General features: G+C 44.3%; 1 protein-coding gene across 2 annotated transcripts in view; it reads right to left on the reverse strand.

Moving 5' to 3' along the window:
- Positions 1 to 20,614, reverse strand: part of LOC119401787 (uncharacterized) — a 162,800-nt gene that overhangs the window by 28,220 nt on the left and 113,966 nt on the right. The window contains exon 2 of one of the 2 annotated variants that reach the window (XM_037668761.2): positions 10,932 to 10,993. The exons of the other annotated variant lie outside the window; for it this stretch is intronic. The gene's annotated coding sequence lies outside the window, so the exon portion shown is untranslated. The remainder of the gene's footprint in view (positions 1 to 10,931; positions 10,994 to 20,614) is intronic. 2 annotated transcript variants of the gene reach the window in all.

Here is a 20,614-nt window from a genome sequence, read left to right on the forward strand (position 1 = left end):
TGTTTTCCGGGATATGCCGCCAGGCCTTCTCGAGCGATGCGAAAAGCTGGGCGTGGTAAGTATGGCCCACACTATTTAGAGAGACTACGGAAGTATGTATTTTTTAATTGCGTTACTGATTTAATGTGACATCCTGGAAAACTTGTTTTATTATTGTCTTCACCTATAAGCGATGATGACTTCGAGTACTTTTCGTAATTTCAGTTTAAGGAAATTTTCCCTCGTTTATAGATGCTCTATACTTCGATGTTTTAATTTGGTTTCCCCTTCCCCCGCGTAGAGTAGCAAACCGCATGCAACGTCTTAACCTACCTGCCTTCACTTCGTCTTTCTCTTTCTCTCTTTCCCACTGATGTATTCTTTTGATCCGCAGTAGTGCGAAGGAATGGCATCATAGCGAAGGTTCGTCACTTATCCCTTGACTTTCAATTGCATCTGGCTTTACATAAGTAAAGGATGAAACGCACAATCAGTTATTTTCGTTTTATGCAACCCTTTATAATAACGATATATATTCTGTATGTGCAGAAGCTTTTCTGCGTAACGCCGCCACTTGTACCCCCCCCCCCCCCCCGCCCCCCCCCCCCGCCCCGCTTCCCTGTGGTTGCTACGTGTGAAGAGCTGCTGTTCCTGACATATGTGTCATGTACATCTGCTTGCTTATGCCACTATGCTGGTATGAGCTTATACAACAGTGGTTGTCACCACTGTGGCGTAGCAGTGAAACAGCCTTGCTGCTAGGCTCGAAGACATGGATATGATTTCCGTTCACGGCCGCCGCATTTCGATGGAGGCGAACTGCAAAGTACACCCGTGTGCTTAGATTTAGGTGCACGTTAAAGAACCCTGGTTGTTCCGAATTAACCTGCACTTCCAGAGTGTACAGCGCGCACCTCATAAACTTATCGTCACCCCGGAACATAAATTTTTGTCCCAGCTCATTAATAAATGCGTGAGATAGAAATATACACTATCCTGAAATTGGCGCGGTATTTGTAAATACTTTTTCTTCCTTGCTGGCTTTTATATTCGTTGTATCGTATTACAGTGTATTACATTGTATTAGCTTAAATTACAAGCAAATCCAATGACACGCACATTCTTTTCGTCACAGCACGGATCTACTAATCAAAATTTTAGCGAAAACAAAAACGAAGTTACCCTCCCATGTAAAATCATGCGAAGACTACACGAGGTTAGGATGCTTCTTTGTTACCATGTTTTAAGGGGGACTGCAGTGGTACATCTGAAATTTTCGACAATCGTAAAGCCAGTCGGATACTCTGTGCTGGCATGAGAGCCGAAGCAATTTGAGAATGAGGCGTTGAACTTTCAAACTATGTTTGAAGAAAAAACAGAGCTATAATATGAAAACGTATGTGGAAGACTCTTTTCGGGAGGCGAAAGTTGTTACGAATCCTTCAAACTCTGAACGATTCAGAGAAGAAAAGTGCCGTCATTCAATGGAAAAGAAAAGTACTGCACCGAACAATTTTTTCCGTTGTAGTGCTGGCATGCTGAACCAGTGGACTGCGCGTCTGGCCTGCCTGTCTGAGTCCATAACACAAGAACAATTCCGTACACCCATCACTCTGTCAATACTGATTGTTCGCTTATATGCCTTATTAAATTCCGACGATATTATCACTCGTGGGATAGCTTTGTATTGTAGTTATCATGCTGCATTCTTTTCGTATCATTCGTCGTTAATATTGCAACCGCGCACGCCCTGTTACTTGCTCAGGCTTCCGGCTGCGCAACGCTGCACAGATTTTCAGAACACCGGTGCGTTCGCACTTGCTTGCCACTCGTGCGCGAAAAAAGCCCTGGGGTGCAAGGTTAATAAAGGAAGCGTTTTACGATATTGCACTCTTTTATTTCGTGTCGCTCTATCCTTTAGCCCTAGGGTGTACTTTTAAGTAAGGAGGCGTCGTGGCGGCAGCATCATTACGCTGCGTAGTGGTAGTCGTTGCGAGTCTTTCGCGACAGTGAACTGCGTTTCGTTCTTATTTCTAGAAAAGACAGGCGGCTGTGTTTATAGGCTGGTAAATGCGGTTAGCCGAAGAAGAAGCGCGTGGAAAGAACTGCTAAATAGGTGCTATCGTGGTGGAGGGCTTTGGAGGGGTCGCGCATTCTCAGAATACCTTCTTGTACGTACAGCCGAATTGTTCTTGTACGTACAGGCCTAATTAAGACGATATAGGGCGAGAAACGACAGGAAAGGAGGAACACGACTAGCTGCTCCCAAAAAAATAGAATTACTATAATAAGGTGCAGTCGGAAAAAGAGATTACTAATTTGAAGTATCTGTTATTCAGAGAACGCGTCTTTTTAATTTATTTTCTTTCTTTTCAGCCATATAAGGCTTAATTTTTGAAGATCCAATAATGTCCACGGAGTGTTTGGTTCACACAGATTTGGAGCTGCGGTATTCTGCAACCTTTAGAATTGAGACAAAGGAAGATTCTCAGAAGATGTGTAGTAAAGTAGCAGAGCCTCAGACAAGCTGGAGAGAGCTTTCAGTTGTAGATGGTTACGCAAACCAATTAGTTATCTCTTGATGCACACCTGCCTTTGTTCTTGTTAAAACAGTGTATACTCGCCTAACTCACTTTTATTTCTGGGTGTAGGAGATAACCCTAAGTTTAGAAAAAGCCTCCGCCGTATTCCAGTCGTTTTTATAATAAAATCCGCCCACTGGCGATCTTCTTCAAAACTCGAGCCTCGCTGTCATGGAGACGCCTTAATTGCAACAACACCGTCTGCACGCTTCCCTGAAGCCTAATCTGAGAATGACGCGAGACCAAATTTAACAAGAAGAATGGAGGAATTCTTGCGCATGCGGAAAACGCGCCATCAAGCTATGAAGGATTAATAGCGTCAGACGTGTTCCGAGCGGAGGTACTTTATGGTTGTCACCGTCGTAGACTCTGTGAAGGTCTCTAGGTATGCGTAGCGAATTTACGCGAAATCAAGCTTAATAAACTTCTTCGAATGAGGACTGTGAACATAGGCGTACCCACAGGCGGGAAAAGGGGGCATCTGCCCTTCTAAAAGATCTTAGGTGGGCGCAAATTCTGCCCCATAGCCTTACACAGTCAGAGTGGTGCCGTGATAGTTTGATGTGTCCGTTGTGGCCATGCAACATTTTGACGATAACAGAGGCCGAGAACCCCCTGATGCTGCCTTCCAAGGACAGTTCCTCTCCTTTACACCGGAAAAGCCTGGTGACCAAAGGCAGGCCATTGTGACAAGCACGCCATCGCTTCAATTTGATTATTGCTTCCATTCCGATACTCGTTTTTCATTAGGACTCGACCAGTAAAAGCGGGGGAGGGGGAGGGTGACATGGGAGATAACACGATTAATTTTACAAAAATAATCACAATCACTTAGCAAGATTAGAGGCAATAAGCGAGGCAGCGTAGTCGCACGTAGCATATTTTCCAGTCGTTCAAACAATGACGTAAGGAGTGCACTCGGAGCGTCTATCAGAGAACTTCGTATTGTTGGTGGGAGATCAATGCTCCTTCAACATTTCGAACTGAGTCACCGTAGATATCGCAAGAAAAGAATTCTTTTTTTTATGGTTTCTTGTCCGCTTTGATGCGCACTTCATGTGGTCATGACCTCGCCGATCTGCAAAGCTGCATCCGGTCGAAACGACCACATATCAATTGTGCGTTCAATCAGGCGGATACGGCAATGCCGGATCAGTTCAGGTTATCAAGATTTGGGTTGCCTCCGCGGGAAACAATATCCTGACGTGTCACAGACGTTGCAGCGTTCATTCCGATACGTATATTGCGAAAATAGAGATTGCGTTAGCGAGTTAAACAATAGACTCAGGAACATAACACTGAAACAGATGCAGGCTTCACGGGTAATCTTCTAGGCCGACTCGAGGCAGTGCGACAAGGTTGAAGCAACAGGTTTTGAGCTGGCGCCTGTCTTTTTTTTTTTCGAAATGAGCAGGATAGCATGTGATCTTTATCATCGTTGGATTACTGATCGCAAAGACATGAGGCACTGCGGCTGCGCACTAAGCCTCGTTGTTTCACTCCATACGAAGGTAGCGCCTTCAGTTCAGTAATGTAATCAGCTAAGGATGATTAAGCTAACGTGGTTTGTTTTATCTGGACGGTGATCTGGGGGACTTTGTTGTTTAGAATAGCAGTGCGCCCCAGAACGCTCCCGAACTCCAGGGCATATCATAAGTCAAGTGAGAGAGACAAGTCCAACTGTATGCAGTGCACGCAATACATATTTCCGTTCTTATTAGAAACGTTCTCTGTTTTAAAGGAGATGTTTAGTAACAGGTTTTGTTACAATAGCGTTGTAAGATTGTTTTATCATTTAACATTCAAGGTTTGTTTATTTTGATGAAGCGTTGCGTTGTAGTTTGGTTAACGTTCTGTAATCTGATGCTGTATGTGTTGAAGTTCGCTAAAGTACTGCGTTGTTAAAATTGTTGCGCTGTACATTTCTTGGTTGCTATTATTCACTTGCATTGTAACCCAGTTCCTTACAAGCTTACTTGTGATTTCATTGTAACCCCGCTTACTCACTGCCTTGGGGTCTGTAAGGTATTTTTCAATAAACAAGTAAATAGATAAATAAATAAATAAGTGAAAGGAAACGCCAAAACTAAAAGATCATGTAATAAAAGAAAAGGGGAGATTAGCGGAAAAGATCGCAGCAGACAAAGGTCTCATTTTTAATCAAAAGACTTCATTTGAAATTATTTTTACGTTTCCGGATATCAACCCCATAATCTCCGAGGGAAAGTGATTAAATACAGAGATAAAAAAAACGGCGCTAGTATGGTGGGCTAAAAAAATGGAAATTTGTAGTCGGAGTCCTCGGAAGTCCCATTCAGCAAAGCTACTCATCTCTTCTAAAAGTAGTTCGATTGAAGGCGGAAATGATGAAACGAAACGACAGTTGCACATCCGGAGAAACAGGATAACTTTTGAAGAGCAACTTGAAGAACAAGTTGCCTTCTCAGAGTCATCACAACCGCCTTCACCCCTTGTGTTATGTATATAATGTAGTTCACTGTCAAATGCTCCTTGCTTGATTTTCCTTTACGTGTAGACGCCTCAATCTGAGTGGAGATTGCCACAACAGTTCAATTTGGACCATGTTGGTGTCGACGCTCGATGGACTATTTCCTCGAGTGCATTTCCGTTCGCTTTTTTTTCTTTCCTTTTCATTCGACAAGGCTTAATCATCGAATCTCTTTTCTTAATTCTGTGCAGAATCGATCGGCAGGCGGTTCATAACGGCTCCGAGGCTCGCGTGTGACGGGAGCAATAACGCGATCGAAATTGACCTAATTCTGGTAGTATATGAACTGAACACGTCGTGTACGAAATTTTGGGCTTGAGCCGCTGCCATCGCAGTTTAACTCAGCCCCAGGATTAAGGAAAAGACATTCTCTGCGAGCGGAGTATGCGAACATATTGGCTATACATGTAAATGAAATGACATTGTGATGTCAGATTTTTTTTTTATACAGCCGCTAAACAACTTTGAGCCGACCGCAACCTTTGACTTAGGTGTCTGGTAGTGCAGCTCCGACCACGGTATTCGTGCGCCCTGGTGTATTCCTTGGGTTAACTTTGCGGTTCGTTGCATTGCCGAAGCTAATCTCAGAGGCCACGTTTAAACAAGCGCGTGGTTGATATCTTCTCCGCCAGGTGCCGCAAGAATCCCAGGTATTAACACGAAAACCATCTGCTCTTTCAATGAACTCATTCAATGAATCTTATTTATTTATTTTGACAACTGAATGGCCGATATCTTAAGGAAACTTACACTTCTCTATGATACGTATCCAATCTAACTCTTAACTTGACCCAGAACCATCGATTTCGTCACAGTTTTATTTTTACTAGACCTTTTCTGAATATTCGGAAAACCGGAAGTGTTTGGAAGAGAAACAAGAGTGCCACTCTTTGCTCGTTCCACTAAAATAAATTCGATGACGTAGGAACTAATTACATCAATTTACTAAGCTTCAGCAGGTTATAACCTCACAAAAAGGCAACAAAGCAATAACCTACAATGTACACATCACCAGACTTGGTCTTCTTTTTGAGAGCGGCTGCGAACAGTTTTGCGTATGCACTGCGCTGTAAGATATTGCATTTATGACACTGAGGAGATGGTGAGGAGGAAGGGACCATTGCGTTATTGATTCATTGTCCTGCACAAATGATGTGCAAATTCTTAACTAGCTCAGGACAAGCCACTTGACTAGGTTAGGATTTCTCCGGAAGCGCAAATTGTTGCCATTACGTTGGCGCAACGTTTTAATGACCAAGCAACGTTCATAACATTGCAGCAACCAGGCCCGTAGCCAGGAATTTTTTCCGGGGGGGGGGGGGGGGGGACTTGCTGAAAGCCTTGACTATTTGAGAAAAAACGCCTATTTTCATGATTTATTTTCGTAAAGCACCATGTGTTATCAAAATTTTTTTTGGGGGGTTGGCGGGCCCCCTGCCCCCCCCCCCCCTGGCTACGGGCCCGGCAGCAACGTTGCGTCAGCAACTGCTGCTACTGGGGCACAAGCTCAAATGTTGAAGTGACCACATTGAAAAGTCGAATAGTGATTCACACTTGCTGTATTGATTGGGTAAGTAAGTTATGAGGGAAATTTCCGCAAAGCGCTTTTGAGCAAATACAGATCAGGAAAACATTGTAAGAAAAGTCATTTCTAGGCATACTGAAAATGTGTCAAAAACATTCACAACCGGCACGTATAGGAAAGTAACTGTTCACGAAGTATTCGAAAGCGATCTCCTTGGTACATGGATGTTTGACTTCTCGAAAACTGTGCTAAAAATGGGCCAGAGTGAGGCAGACACGAACGAATTCGTTCATGTCTATCTTATTCTGACACATATTCAGCGCAGTTTTCCAGAAGTTAAGTAATCAGTCGCTGAAACTATGTTTCAATTTTTAGGGGCGAAGCTCCTTAAGGCGGCACCCGTTTGTCCCTCGTAGTAGTCGTAGTAGTCGTAGTGCGTAACCAGTCTTACGCTTTGACCTCCAAGGTGGTGCCGGTGGGAGATTTTTCCTGTGCGTTGTTGAACAATAAAAAATTCGCAGCGTGCGCGTTAACTAAAAGCCGAATTCTTCTGTCTCTCATTCCCCATTAGCAGCGATTGGCATGTTTCAGTAGGAAACGTTAGTAGAAGTAGAAGTGTAAGTGTTAGCTAAAAGCCGACTTCTTCTGTCTCTCATTCCCATTAGCAGCCAATGTTTACCTCCAAGGTAGTGCCTGGTGAGATTTCTCCTGTGCGTGAATAAACAATAAAAATTTTGTTCAGAACGCAGTTGATTGATGAAATAAACCAACGAAAGACGCCAGATGTTTTGTAAAAGCAAAACGAAAGAACGCCAGATGTTTCTAAAGCAAAACGAAAAGACGCCAGCTGCTTAACGAAAGACGCCAGATGTTTTCTAAAGCAATGGTTTTCTAAACAATGAAAATTCACAGCGTACATGTAAAATTAAAGTGAGCTGCAAGTCGTCATAACTCATCGAACCTTTAGTATAAACGCGCCCGATGTCACGTCGGTGATGATGTACTGGGCAGAATTCACGGAAGATTCACGGTTTACCGATGAACCTCCGCAGCTTCGCCCACTCATCATCATTCACTCCGTGGATATGCTGTAATTTTTTTGCTAAGAATACACGGAACGAACGTTTGTGATTTGCACAATTGTGCAGCTCAGCAAGACTCAACTACTGAAGAGTTTGTCCAGCGGACGCCATGTCGCCATGTGGGCGTTTGCTGCTTCCTTTGTTTTTCCACTGCAAGTGAGCTGGCTCTTCCTGTCGACGAAGTCAGATCAATAACTTCACTACATGCTTAGTTCCTTATCTTCGGTTGCGGAATTGAGCACCATACACCTTTCTTCGACTTGTTCATCGACTTTCTGTCTTCGTGACAGCTTTGCCACGTCACGATACACTACGATGTGCACAAGTAAGCAGCTAAATCTACCGAACCAAATGCACAAAATAAAAAAAATATGACAGAAAATGACGAACGATAAACGCACGATGGCGAAACGGAGGCGATGACAATAGTATAGGGCAATAGCTAATAAGAAAACAGAATGACTGAAACACTGCTTACACGCGATCGAAGCTCGGATTCTGGGAGTTACAGTTAAGATTCTCGAGAAATTCTTTCACTGAAAAATAAGCATAAAAATGTTTGAACACATCTCAATATAGACTGATATTCTAGTTTGACATTCCTTTCGCAAAACTGGCGCCTTGTTTTCATCTCTCCGTGTCTGTGTGCTCCTCGTCTGCTTCCTCCTCATGATGCGACCACACTTCCTTTCTCAGCTGCATTGGTTAGTATGACTGCTGTGGACGCCATCTTCTTACTTGAGACGGCACTGTACAAGACTTTGTATAGACTGGTAGCTCAAGTTAATTTTTACGTTTCTTTCGTTATCTTGATGAATTGAATAAGTAGGTGAATTTAGATGGGACCGGGAACTCCGTGTCGCTTAACTAACAAAACAAAGTGAAACGTAGGACGTTATGTTCATTTTTACCGAAATTGAGGGTGATACTTATGGTATATGCAGCGAGCTGCCAGTTATATGTTGAAATGGGCTTACCATGTACTGGGCAAACGCTTTTGGCGCGTACTGTATTTTTCTTATTAAAATCATATCGTACTTCTGGCACATTAAATATCCCCAATTGTTATTATTACTACATTTTTTTATTATCTAATAAATCAAAATGCTCTGAAATGCATCGAGTAAAAACTTACAAGCAACCCATCGCATATCAATCCGTTCCAGATTAGCGGCAGGTTACATCGTTCAAAAGAGTGAGACGGAATACTTCAAAGCGTGTTTGCTTGGGCATGTTGGTAATTCATGTTCGTGTTCACCCTTGAAAGGCAATAATACTGTGGCCGCGTGTTTTTCCGCTGCTCAAGAGCCATAAAATGTTCATAATTTTAACATTCTCTGACAGTCGCTTGTAATACTTTACGTAATTATTGTTTAAGGGCTTAAAATCCTAATACCATAGCGGCGTGCCATACCTGCGAAAACCACAGTCGCTGTTTACTGATATTCCAGGGTCTGAAAGTTCATGTCTTTCAGTGCACATTTCGAGCAAGTTCAAAAGGTCAAGTTTAGAAAGTACAGCTGCTTTATGACAATGAAATACTGGCTTGTTTGCATGCCACGCTTCAACAAACAGCTATCAACGCGGTTTGTGTAAACTTGAAAAAACGTAAGCGTTGAAAAACAAACAAATAATTTGAATAAAAACGGGGGCCAGGCCAAGCGAACTCGAACGTTTTGACAAGGTTCCGAACGTGAAGAAGAATGCCAAACAATGCGGTCGCTGCTAAATTAGATAAAAAACAAACACTGAACAGAAGTTGTTGACGCCAGCGTAATATGCTCGGCTTACTCTCTCGCTTTTTTTTTCACACCTTCTCTAAAGGGAGACGGCGTTCGAGTAATGAGGGTGTGAGCGGCAATTTAATGAAAAACAGGCGGCACGGGTTGCCAGATTTTCATTTGTTCGCCGTTATAAACGACGCGCTGTCTCCGGCAGCCAGAGGCGAGCCGTGTGGACTAAAGGAAGGACGCGTCACAGACTTCGATTTCAAACCGTGCGGCAATTAATCCGTAGCATTTGCCTGCGCGTGGCTGCTTGAAAGTCGCGGCGCTGCCCCTTCTTGCTTCCCGCGACACGAAAAGCCTGTCTTGGCATCGTGATCGATTTCTTCATTTCGGCCGCTATTCTTCTAGTGAGCCGGTTTCGAATGGAATCCATTATCGCTTTCTGGAGCACACTCTGAACGCGTGGGAGAAACAGGCATTGGCACACGCTCTCGGGTATTCGCGACCTTTTGCCCCGGTGTGGTGTAAAGCCTTTCCGAGGGGCGTTTATTTTGTTAGAGAGCTTGAATTGTGCCGAACGTTTTGTTTTACATGCGAAAGAGCGTATGTTACCGCAACACTCCGCGATGTGTGAACGATCTGGTATCATGAACAATCGTATTGAATTGCAGGTGGCCGATACTGGCTATTACTGGCTAATGTAGCCCAGTACTGGCTTCCTTCTCGCCAACATTAATTATCGTTGCCATATTTTGGATAAATGATGCCTGGTCTTCGTTAGTTGCTGGTAAATGTTAGCTAATGTCAGCTGCCCACTGTTATAACAGTACCAGTGCATCTGTTCAATGTTGATCCAATAGTGTTCTAGCATAGTACACAAATATAAAAAAGAACCTGATCTGTTTTTGGGGAACTTTGTTTTAGTTGCTGACCTGTAATCCATACTGCTCTATCCGGGGCCTCTAATCCACTCGATTACCTTGCTGGCAAGCTGTGCTTAGATTAGCATAAGCGATTAGTTCACGGACTGAATATCTGAGAGCCCAATATTTAAAAGCGCGTAGTAAAGTAATGTTACATTTGAAGTGTAGGTTACGGAACACTAGAAATGGCTGAGCAAGCAGCGGTATGAGTCGTAGCAGCATCCTGTAAGACTAATTTTATTCATGGACACACTGTTGGAAGCTTTTGTATGTTATGCTGGTCTTGTCGCTTCACGTGTGAAAAAATTTATTACATCCGTAGTGATTCCTAGATAACTGGAAATATTTCCGCAAGAGGAGTAGATGGTGTCGTGGTTCTGTGTCCGCGATACTAGCACAAGATTGCATGACCGAAAGAATAAACAGAGATGACACCATCGGAAAAGCGTCTGAGATGTTTCTGTCCTTGCGTATTGGTTAAATTAGCGCACTTATCGTAATTCAGTGATGATAATGACAAAAGCAACTTTTGTCTGTTGCCAATGTTAATGGCGAGTACATTAAAAACACTGATCGAAGTAAATTTATGAATATCAGCTCTTACGTTTGTTGTCCACGAATGGTGATGAGTGCACGAGCTAGCCAAGGGTCGGGTCCCCAAGTGAACTAGAAAGTGAACCAAAATATTGCCGTCGGTGAAATGGATATCACTAACGCTCAGTAACCCAAATATATATCGCTGAGGGAACAGGATGCGTTATTTATAGCTCCACTTGGAAAATGTTTCTACCAAGCGGGTTTCTCTTGTCGGCATCGTCAGTTATCGAGGCTCAAGCACCTTTTCAGCGTTCTTCCAAGTAACGAGATAGGCAAATATTCTATTCAAGACATGGAAGGACGTAGAAATGGTGTATTTAAAGGCGTAGATAAGATGTTTATCACTCTGACCTGTGCCGCCCTTGAGGTTCGACTGATATCTATGACAGTACGAGCAGACTTGTTTACCGGTCGTGCCAATTGCTTTTGCCGGCATTTCCTTTAAGAGCGAGAGTCTGGCGTTGTGTTACTGCTAATGAAAAGATCGTTTAAGAACACAGTACTCTCCGAAATCGACAGTTCGATGGAAACCAGTCTGGTCGGGATGAAACATGAAAAAGAAGGTACACCGACCATATAAAAGTTTAAAAGAAAAGACGTTTCGGCTTCCATAGCGAAGCCTTCTTCACAGTGACTTTGGCCTGTTGAGATGCAGCGAAGGAGGAATGAGCACCTGTCTCTTGCAAGCGATGTTGAAATATAGGTGACATTTAAATGCAACCTCTCGGGCTGTCAGAGAAACAAAGCACTGTGAACAAGGCTTCCATACGGAAGCCGAAACGTCTTTTCTTTTAAAGTTTTGTTTGGTCGGTCTACCTTCTTTGCTCACAATTCTCTCCGCCAACACAGACATAGAAAGAAAGGTCTACGACCCTTTTTCGTCTTAATATAGGCTTCGGCTTATGTGTCAAACAGATGTTCCTTTTCTCGATGCGTTCTGCTGTCGAGATTGCAGAAAACAGTCTTGTTTCTGCGTCATTCACTCATACGTGTGTCACGTACTTTAGTCCCCTGGGTTCCCTCCGATCGTCGCTGTCCCTCAATCGATGGCAAAGTGCGCTCAAACAAACACGGCAACTGGTATAGGGCTCGGGTCGCTGTCTTTCCTCAGCAAGGCATGTTTCAACCGAACACTCTGCCAGAGCAACAGGTCGCCCTGTCGTAGGCTTTCAGCTAAGTGAGTGACGCCTTCATTTCGACGCTTAGATGTGTGGGTAGAGCATTTTTCTTGTTTTTCAGGCATAGGAACTAAACGTGCATTAGAGGAGGTGTTAAGGTATTAGGAGTTGAGCGTGAAAGGATCCGTGAACTTAGATGAGGCAACTGACACTCTCAGGGCGTAGTTCAATGCAGGTTTCGAGAAATGTTGAGCTTGAGCGTGAGGACAAGCTCGCGGAATCGAGGTGATGGGTTCCGTGGAAGTTCATTACTCCTAGGCTCCTACTGCCGTTCATGTCATCGAAAGAAGCGTCCGCCGCGGTGGTGTAGCGGTTGCGGTGCTCGGCTGCTGACCCGGAGGTCGTAGGTTCAATCCCGGCCGCGGTGATCGCATTTCGATGGAGGCGAATTGATAGAGGCCCGTGCACTGTGCGACTTCAATGCACAATAAAGGACACCCGATGGTCAAATGTTCCCTGCACTACGGCATGCCTCATAAGGTAGTTTTGGCACGTAAAACCCCAGATATTATTAACATTATTGTTATTATTATTATTATTATTATTATTATTATTATTATTATTATTATTATTATTATTATTATTATTATTATTATTATTATTATTAGCAATAAACGCGTTACTGCGATTGCCATCACTTCAAAAAAAACAATCAATGATTTCATGAAAATTTGCAATCAGATGAATTATTCACTGTGGGCAGAAAATGTGGGGAAAACACAGTCTAAAAAGCAAGGATTTACTTGTGCATGACATACACGGCATTTTGCGATATACACTTTATTGTGCAGGTAATATTATTTTTATTTCAATCAAATAAATTATTTACGTATTAACGTCCCAGATCCACAATATGATTATGAGGGACGTCATTCTTTGTATGATGCGAAGATTATACTGTTCGTCCGCTTCTTGAAAAAGCACCAAATACGCATCCTTGCTGCTCGAACAAAAAAAAAAATACTGGAATCAACAAATTCGTAATGATTACCATGGTAGACTGTACCGAGCCAAAGTATAGTTGTACAACCTATACCAGAACATTGTACTCATCTCCTACTGGCGCGTGGTACTGGTGACAAGCAGGATAGTGGCAATGTTTATAAAAAGCATTTTGAGTGTGCCACTTCTAGATTTCAAGCAAACGTCCGCCTGACAGGTTGCGAGACCATTGGTGATAGACTTTAAACTACGGTGTTGAGAAACTAAAAGCCTTCCCGAAAAAGAATTCGCCTGGAAGTACGTCCGCCGTTTTTGAAAAGCGTCTATATTTCGTAAAGCATTGTACGCTTGTACTCTCAGATAGTTGTGATGTCCTGATATGTTTCCCTTAGCAAAAAAAGAAAAAAAGAAAAGAAAACAATGCGTATAAATAAGAGTAGAGGGATTTCTTAACATCTTTTGTTTGGAGGATAAAGCTTTGTAATCATTTGTCAAATACATTTGTGCCTGCAGTTCTATAGTGGTGAATTGTTTGCTCCCCAATATTTTTTGTTGGACAGGAGCAGTTTCGCTCACCATCAAGCTTTTCTTTTTTTATGAAACAAATATGTTAGCGCTGGGTACGTTTTAAATGGTTTCCACTATTCACAGCAGTTAGAAGGACAATGTTTGCTGGTTGAGTTATTGGTCGCTGCTTTCGGAACATTTCCACGGTTCTTCTCCCACGAAACGCCGCAGCAATTCCACCCATCTGATCCGAAAAGAACAGCCTGGGATTTTTATTTTATTTTTTTTGTTCTCGTGAACGGCTGGAGGTAATCCTCGTCGCTCAGGTGTTGCGGAAAATAGCGTGCGCATCTTTTTTTTTTTTTCCGCGGGCCACCAGGTTCGGCTAAAATCTCAACACGTAATCCCGAGATCAACGGAGGATGACGCGAGGCGTTGACCTCCTGCGCGACGTCGGCGCGCGCTAACATTGACGTTTCTGTATCGACTTTTGTATCGACGTTTTGTTTTTTCTGGAGAGGGACAACAAAAGACGAGTCTTGGAGCGAAAAGGCGCGATATACTTCTGAAATTATCTTTTGTAAGTAATGTTCCCGGGACACGGCCATCCGTCCGGCTCAAGCTATTTCCGTGTTTATAGCACATGCATATGTGTGCGCACAAAGGGGGGGGGGGGGCTAACCATCTAAAAAGGGTGGTGTCCAGTTTACTTTCCATGCTTACCCCCGTAAATCCAGGAATCAATGGCAGGCCGTTGTGAGCCGCACGTCCTCGGTTCGTTTTCACTTTTGCATTCATTACAAATCTTGTTTTCTGTCGGACTCCACCAAAGGAGGGAGGTGCGCTACGGGAATATTTAGTCCCCCCCCTCCCCCTTCCTTCTGCATACTTTTAAGCGCACCCTATGGAAAGAAAACGGGAGCTACTGAAAATGTAAATGCCTGTTTAAGAACTCGTCCTTACATTTTTCCGTTAGCAACGAAGTTCTGTGTACATGCTCTGGTTAAAATAAGTGAAGACTTATGGAGCGATGAATGCTTGGACGCAAGCACATTTTTATAACGCCAGGAAATATAATGTAATGTACATCGACACTGTGTGACGCCGCGCGGACAGAACAGGGTTTTATACACCACTGGTTTTTATTAATAATATCTGGGGTGTCCCAAAACCACGATATGATTATGAGAGACGCCGTAGTGGAGGGCTCCGGAAATTTTGACCACCTGGGGTTCTTAAACGTGCACCTGAATCTAAGTACACGGGCCTCAAACATTTTCGCCTCCATCGAAAATGCGGCCGCCGCGGCCGGGATTCGATACCGCGACCTTCAAGTCAGCAGTCGAGCGCCATAACCACTAATGGTTATTGTACTAGACCAACCGTTAGGGTGTTAAAGGAAACAACTAGACAGAACTTTGCAGTTGCGAAGTTTGGAAGTCCTGCAACAAATTTATGATCTCCGCGTCGCACAGGTTTTACATGACGCTGTTCTTACTAAATTGCCGCAAACAGTTCACCATCCTCGCTAGCAGAAACTTCTCGCAAGTGCTACGTTTCATGGTGCTAGTTTACTGCAAAACAGGCCTACAGGCACGTGCGTCCTGGCACTGTAATTCATAGTAGCACCGTGCATTGAACGACATGCGTTGTAGGGCACCTTCTCACGCGTGCAAACGCGGAAGTTCTTCGATGGTAACATTAAAGTTTGTGCCTCTAAATATTCAGCGGACCGCAAGCCACTGCGCTGCTCGAGAACGCCCGATGCCGGCAACGTGAAAGGTCTCTCTGTGCAGGACAAACCACCTTACCTTGTATAATGTCGCCACAGGCCCGGAGCCGTGGGACTGGCCTTTATTCAACTTCCGCAGTTGCGTGCAGCAGTTTCCTTTGCCTAAGCTTCGGGTACTTTCGTGACAACTTATATTAAATTGCTTGCTGGCAGCACCTGAGGGGAGCTCAAGCGGCCTGGACGTTGTGTGGTGTTGTGAAAAAGCGATAGCAAAACACATTCTTGTAAGTTCGAGCGGACGAGCAGCTATTGCTTATGCTCCCGTGAAGCCTGGGAATATCGTTTCCAGATGGCTGTAGCAGTGACGGTCTACTCTACGCGGTTTACATGAACAACAGGTGTGTGCAGACCACGCCGTGCTGCGGGCAACTACCTCGCAAAGCGACGAGAATTCCCGCCCGGCGGCCGGTAAATTAGGACGGTCGTAAAGGAGCGACGCCTCGCGCACAGACGACAGCGCCACCTGGTGGAAGAGAGGAGAGAGAGAGTGCACCAGTACACTAAAGGATAGAGAGAGTGAGAGGGCTAAGCCATAGATGTAAGGAGCGTTGTGAATGGCCCGTTTTACGAGCAATCAGGATTCGGCATGATTTCCCCCAACGCGGCCATTTTGTAGGCCCGGCGCGGGGCGTCGGCTTATAGCAAATAGCAAATGCTGCACGTGGCGTCCAAATTTATGCTCGCGCCGAACGACGCGACCAAGAACCTCTCCCCGTGTTGTTTAGGCACAGGCTGTCCCGGGAAGAAAGACCTGTACGCCTCTGTACGCCTCTTGAGACGAGGTCACGATGACCGTAAAAAGGTCTCCGATGAGACAGGACAAACTTTCGATTTTTGTCTTCCTTTGGCTTCCGAAGATCCCCTGACCTGTATCGGACGTGTACTCCGTTAGTCTTTGCCGCTAGAGTGGGCAATGTCTTTCACTTGACCGGTCGTAACGTAAAACATCCGTCACCGTGTAAGCGACACGGTTATGCTTGCAATGCGAAGTTTTATGTAAACGTTTAGATCTGGGTATTGCAGCGAGAATAAGCGAAGCGCACAGGTCTAGTAAAATAATTTATTGATTCCTTATGGCAGTAATAGTTTTTTTTTTTGAGGAACTTAGGCAGCTGCTGTAATTCTGCAGCTCAAACATTTCCATGTTCAAACAGAAATATTAATATTCTGAATTTCCGGCTGCGTTATACGGCCGCCCAGCCGAAAGATGCCAGAACATATGTATCCTTTGTTATATTCCTTTTATTTCCAAAACTATACCCACAACGCACTCGCGAGGATATTAGAATCGGTAACATGCATTTCTATGTTTAGATGTCCTGCTCTGGATCGAGGGATCGAAGTATTCGCATGAATACTTCGATCCCTCGAAAAGAAATATAAGAAATATGCGTTGTTGTTGCTTTAATTTGAATGCTGTAATTAACGAGCAGTAATCATATTTAGGCTATACTACTTTTTCCTGTGTCTCGGGTGGTTCTATTTTTTTTTTTCATTTTGAAAGCCGGCCCTTAGTCATAGAACTAGAGAATGAGTGTTTAAACGACTATCATCTCTCATGTAGGCGAACAAAAGCACCTTTTCACAGTCCCCATTCCAGAATGGGCATGCTCTCCATTCTTTGATAAAAAATTTCACATGACTGACGCGGAGACATGAGGAAATCGTGGACGAAAAACAATGCACGCTCTAAAACCACTCTCTCTAAAGCGAGTTTCGTATCAGCTAGTATACATTTCAGCCTTCTTGAAGCCTTTGGCAACGTCTGTATGATTCTGCTCTCCGGATGATTAGAGAAGCGTTGTGAACCCACAATCAAGACTTTGAATAACAGAGCGCTGAGCTTGTTGGTAGGTCTTCATTTTAAAAAGACAGGTCGTGCAGACACGGACACAAGAGAGATGTCAAGACACAGAATTTGTGTCTTGACATCTCTCATGGGTCTACGTTTTCCCGGCCTGCCTTTTTAACATGAATAAAGACGTGACTAATGAATTTATTTAGAATGAGTCTCCAATAAGAAGAATACGCCTAACGCGTAGCTTTATATTGCGTAGCATCATCATCGTCATCATCCTGTGTTAAGGCATCTGAAGGACAAAGGCCTCTTCCTCCCAATGATATCTTATCCACCCTGTCCTGTGAGAGCCGATTCTATTTGTGTCACCAAATTCTTTGATTTCGTCGCTCCACCAAAAGCTTTGCCAAAAATGTTCCAAAAGCCGGGAGAGTTCATGACGACGTTCGAAGTGGGGATATGTTACCTGTCCGTCTCATGACGTGACCTGGCCGAGTTCCAAGGCCCAGGTCCCAAGCCGAATGCATCCCGTCAACCTCGGGGTGGAAATGATCGTTACGAACTGCGATGTCTCGGAGAGCCAACCATGCAATGCGGCGACTGGCAGCGGCACATGCACTTTTCGTTTTGACATGAAATGTTCGTCTCTTATAATAATAATTATGTATCAGCTTCATGTCTGTTATACAGTTTGCTTCATTGTCAACAACCATACATTAAATGTATTATTTACATTCCACTCCCGCGACCCCTTTCTGCCCACCACAACGTGCGCTTCATTCCTTAATTCTCTGAAAATAAAAGGGAAAGCTGGAAATGTTTTTTTGGTTTAGTAACTTTGACATTGCACATTGCAGAAGTTCGAAAATTCCGCTTGTTTCACATTTCATTGACTCATTTGTGAAGTACACTTGGGCTTTCTGGCAGCTCGTGAAAACGAAATGTGAAAGCGGTCCGCAACAGTCTAATAGAGCGGAAGGTCACACTTTACAAATCGTTATCACAGTGAAGGAGAAGTAATCTTTGCTTAATCTTTACTATATATTCATGGTTGGATCCGTTGCATTTATGTTCTTTCAGTAGCACCCAGCGAAGTGCTCCAATGTGCTTACGCGAGCTTTGTTGATTACACGAAATAAGTTATTGCGGAAGTTTCTGCAACAAGCGTTACCTTCATTCATGATTCCGACATCACAGAGCAGGCCAGAAAATTCCTGTTTCTTGTTTATTGCCATAGATTCTTCAATTCTTCACTTTTTTTTTACATCTCGCCATGGTATCTACACAGCAAGTCTGCGCTCAGAGCTCTGAAAAACCTTGGGGAAATCAAGCGTTCCTAACCTTCACTGCCTTCCAAACTCGGGTTCTGGCTGTTAGATAAAAGTTCACCAGTTTCTACCCTGCGGCACGCGGGTGGTTCAGGAAGCTTTCCTGGGAGCACATCCCCGCCTCAGACATAGCGTCTTGTTAACACGAAATTGCATCACCAAGCGTTATTTCATTATCACAAAAGAATATGAGATATAGGGTGTGTTCAGCACAAGACTAGTTTGCCTCTGGGCATAATGCTCAGAGCGTACACAAGTTTCCGAGGTCACATTGGTATATTACGAACTTTCCAAATAAACGGCTTCGACAGGTTGATTTCATGACACTTCCAGGGTAACTTTGAACTCAAATCTCACCGAAGCAAGAGCTCCCTTGCTTACAGCAACTGTTTGTGTTTTATTTATTTTTAAAGTTCGCTACCTCGCTCTGAGCCTAATGTATTGCAAATGACGCGTCCAACGAACGACCATTCGCTGTGTCCACCGAAACTCTCATTTCGACGCCTATTTCAAGGTTTCTTCAACTTCGGAGCTCCACGGCTACATCGAGGCAGTGCACAACGCAACCGCGGAAATCGAGAGCTCGCCGGCATCGTATTGACTTTTTCCCCGGTGCATCTGTTAGGCGATCTCCGCCTCGGTCTCGCGTTTTCACGCCCGAGAGCTTCCAAGAGTGTTTCCACCAAGTATCGCCAACACTAGCGAGCAACGCATCTCACTTCCCAGTGTACGCCCTCCCATGTAGACTACGTTCTTGATGCAGGCGGCTCTACCGCAGAAATCGGAGCAAATATTGCCTTCCTCGTGCGCCTATCCTTTTGCACGCCAACCGGATAACTTCCCATGGATGGGTGGCAAACAGTGAACCCTTTCCCAGCGTCCGGATAGAGCTGCTCGGTTTCAGTTCCGCCACTGTCGAGAGGTACAGCTCGCTAGAGGGGGCGGCATCGGCGCGTGGGCTTGTGTTATAAGCAGCGCCGCCCTAGCGGTATCTTTCTCAGTCTCATATAGTATCGTCTCCACTCTGATCGACCGCTCTCCTTATGTTTTCTTATTGTCTTATGTAGGGCTCTTCTCGCTACACGATCAGCCCACCTGACAGTTCAGTTGAGCGGACACCATCACTAGACGGTTTCCAGCTCTTGACGTCAGCAGCGGAAGAGTGCCCTTGACGCGCGTGTACACGAGGTGCCTGCGCGCGGTTTCCACTCACCGGCTGCTCTTCTGGCGCTGACAGAGCTAACCTGTTTGTGGAGGCAGAGAGCTCTTTACTTCCATAGTCCATCTTCCATCTAGCAGTGGAGCTGCAACAGTGGAGCTCTTGTCGTTCGGCACCAAACATTGCACTCAATATGGCATCACCCTTTAGGTGTGAAGTCGTTGTGGGTAGTAGAGGCAATGCACAGCAGTGTCAATTACGTTAATATTGCATGTCAGAAAGAGGCTTGTCCAAGCTTCTCACTTTTTTGGCCGAACGTCGGAATCGATTCGATGGCACTTAGGAGCTCCGTTGTAATCTTACCACTTCCGCTTTGTTCTCTTTCTCGTCTAGACCATTACGACCCTAGCGACCTGTTCGCAATATTAACGTCATTGCGACTTGGACCCCTTTAACTTGCATGAAATGCCTCGCAAATGTCTCAAGGGTGGATTTCCTTTCTCAGTTATAGCATTGTGACCTATTTTTCAGAAAATTACTTACTAAGACACGTTTGTCAGAAAAGTGCATGGGATAGTTTCAGAAAAAGTTCAGTTAACCGGGAGCTCAAAGAAGATAGATTCCATATAACGAAACTTTCCTACCCTGCACCAACGGCGGCAAACCAAAACTGATTCTATTTTACCATTTGTCAAAAATTTCTGTTTAAACGTGCTTCGCTTATCCGGAGTTAACCGTGTATATAAATCAGGCACGTGCGAACGCCAAACACAGCCACAGCGTGAGCAAAGTTTAACAGAGTTTGAGACTCCTGCCATTTTTCTGCCACGAGCCAACGTAAAAGTCTATTCAGGCGTGTTCGATAAGACTAGACATTAAGAAAAGGGGCTTAGTTGGAGCGAGGCATACGTGAAACACTGCAACAGTTGTGTGACGGGCACGTTCGCAGAGCCACCGCTGCAGTTTTTGAAAGGAACAAAGGTACA

Source organism: Rhipicephalus sanguineus, chromosome 8 (assembly GCF_013339695.2).
Source record: "Rhipicephalus sanguineus isolate Rsan-2018 chromosome 8, BIME_Rsan_1.4, whole genome shotgun sequence".
Lineage (NCBI taxonomy): Eukaryota > Metazoa > Arthropoda > Arachnida > Ixodida > Ixodidae > Rhipicephalus > Rhipicephalus sanguineus.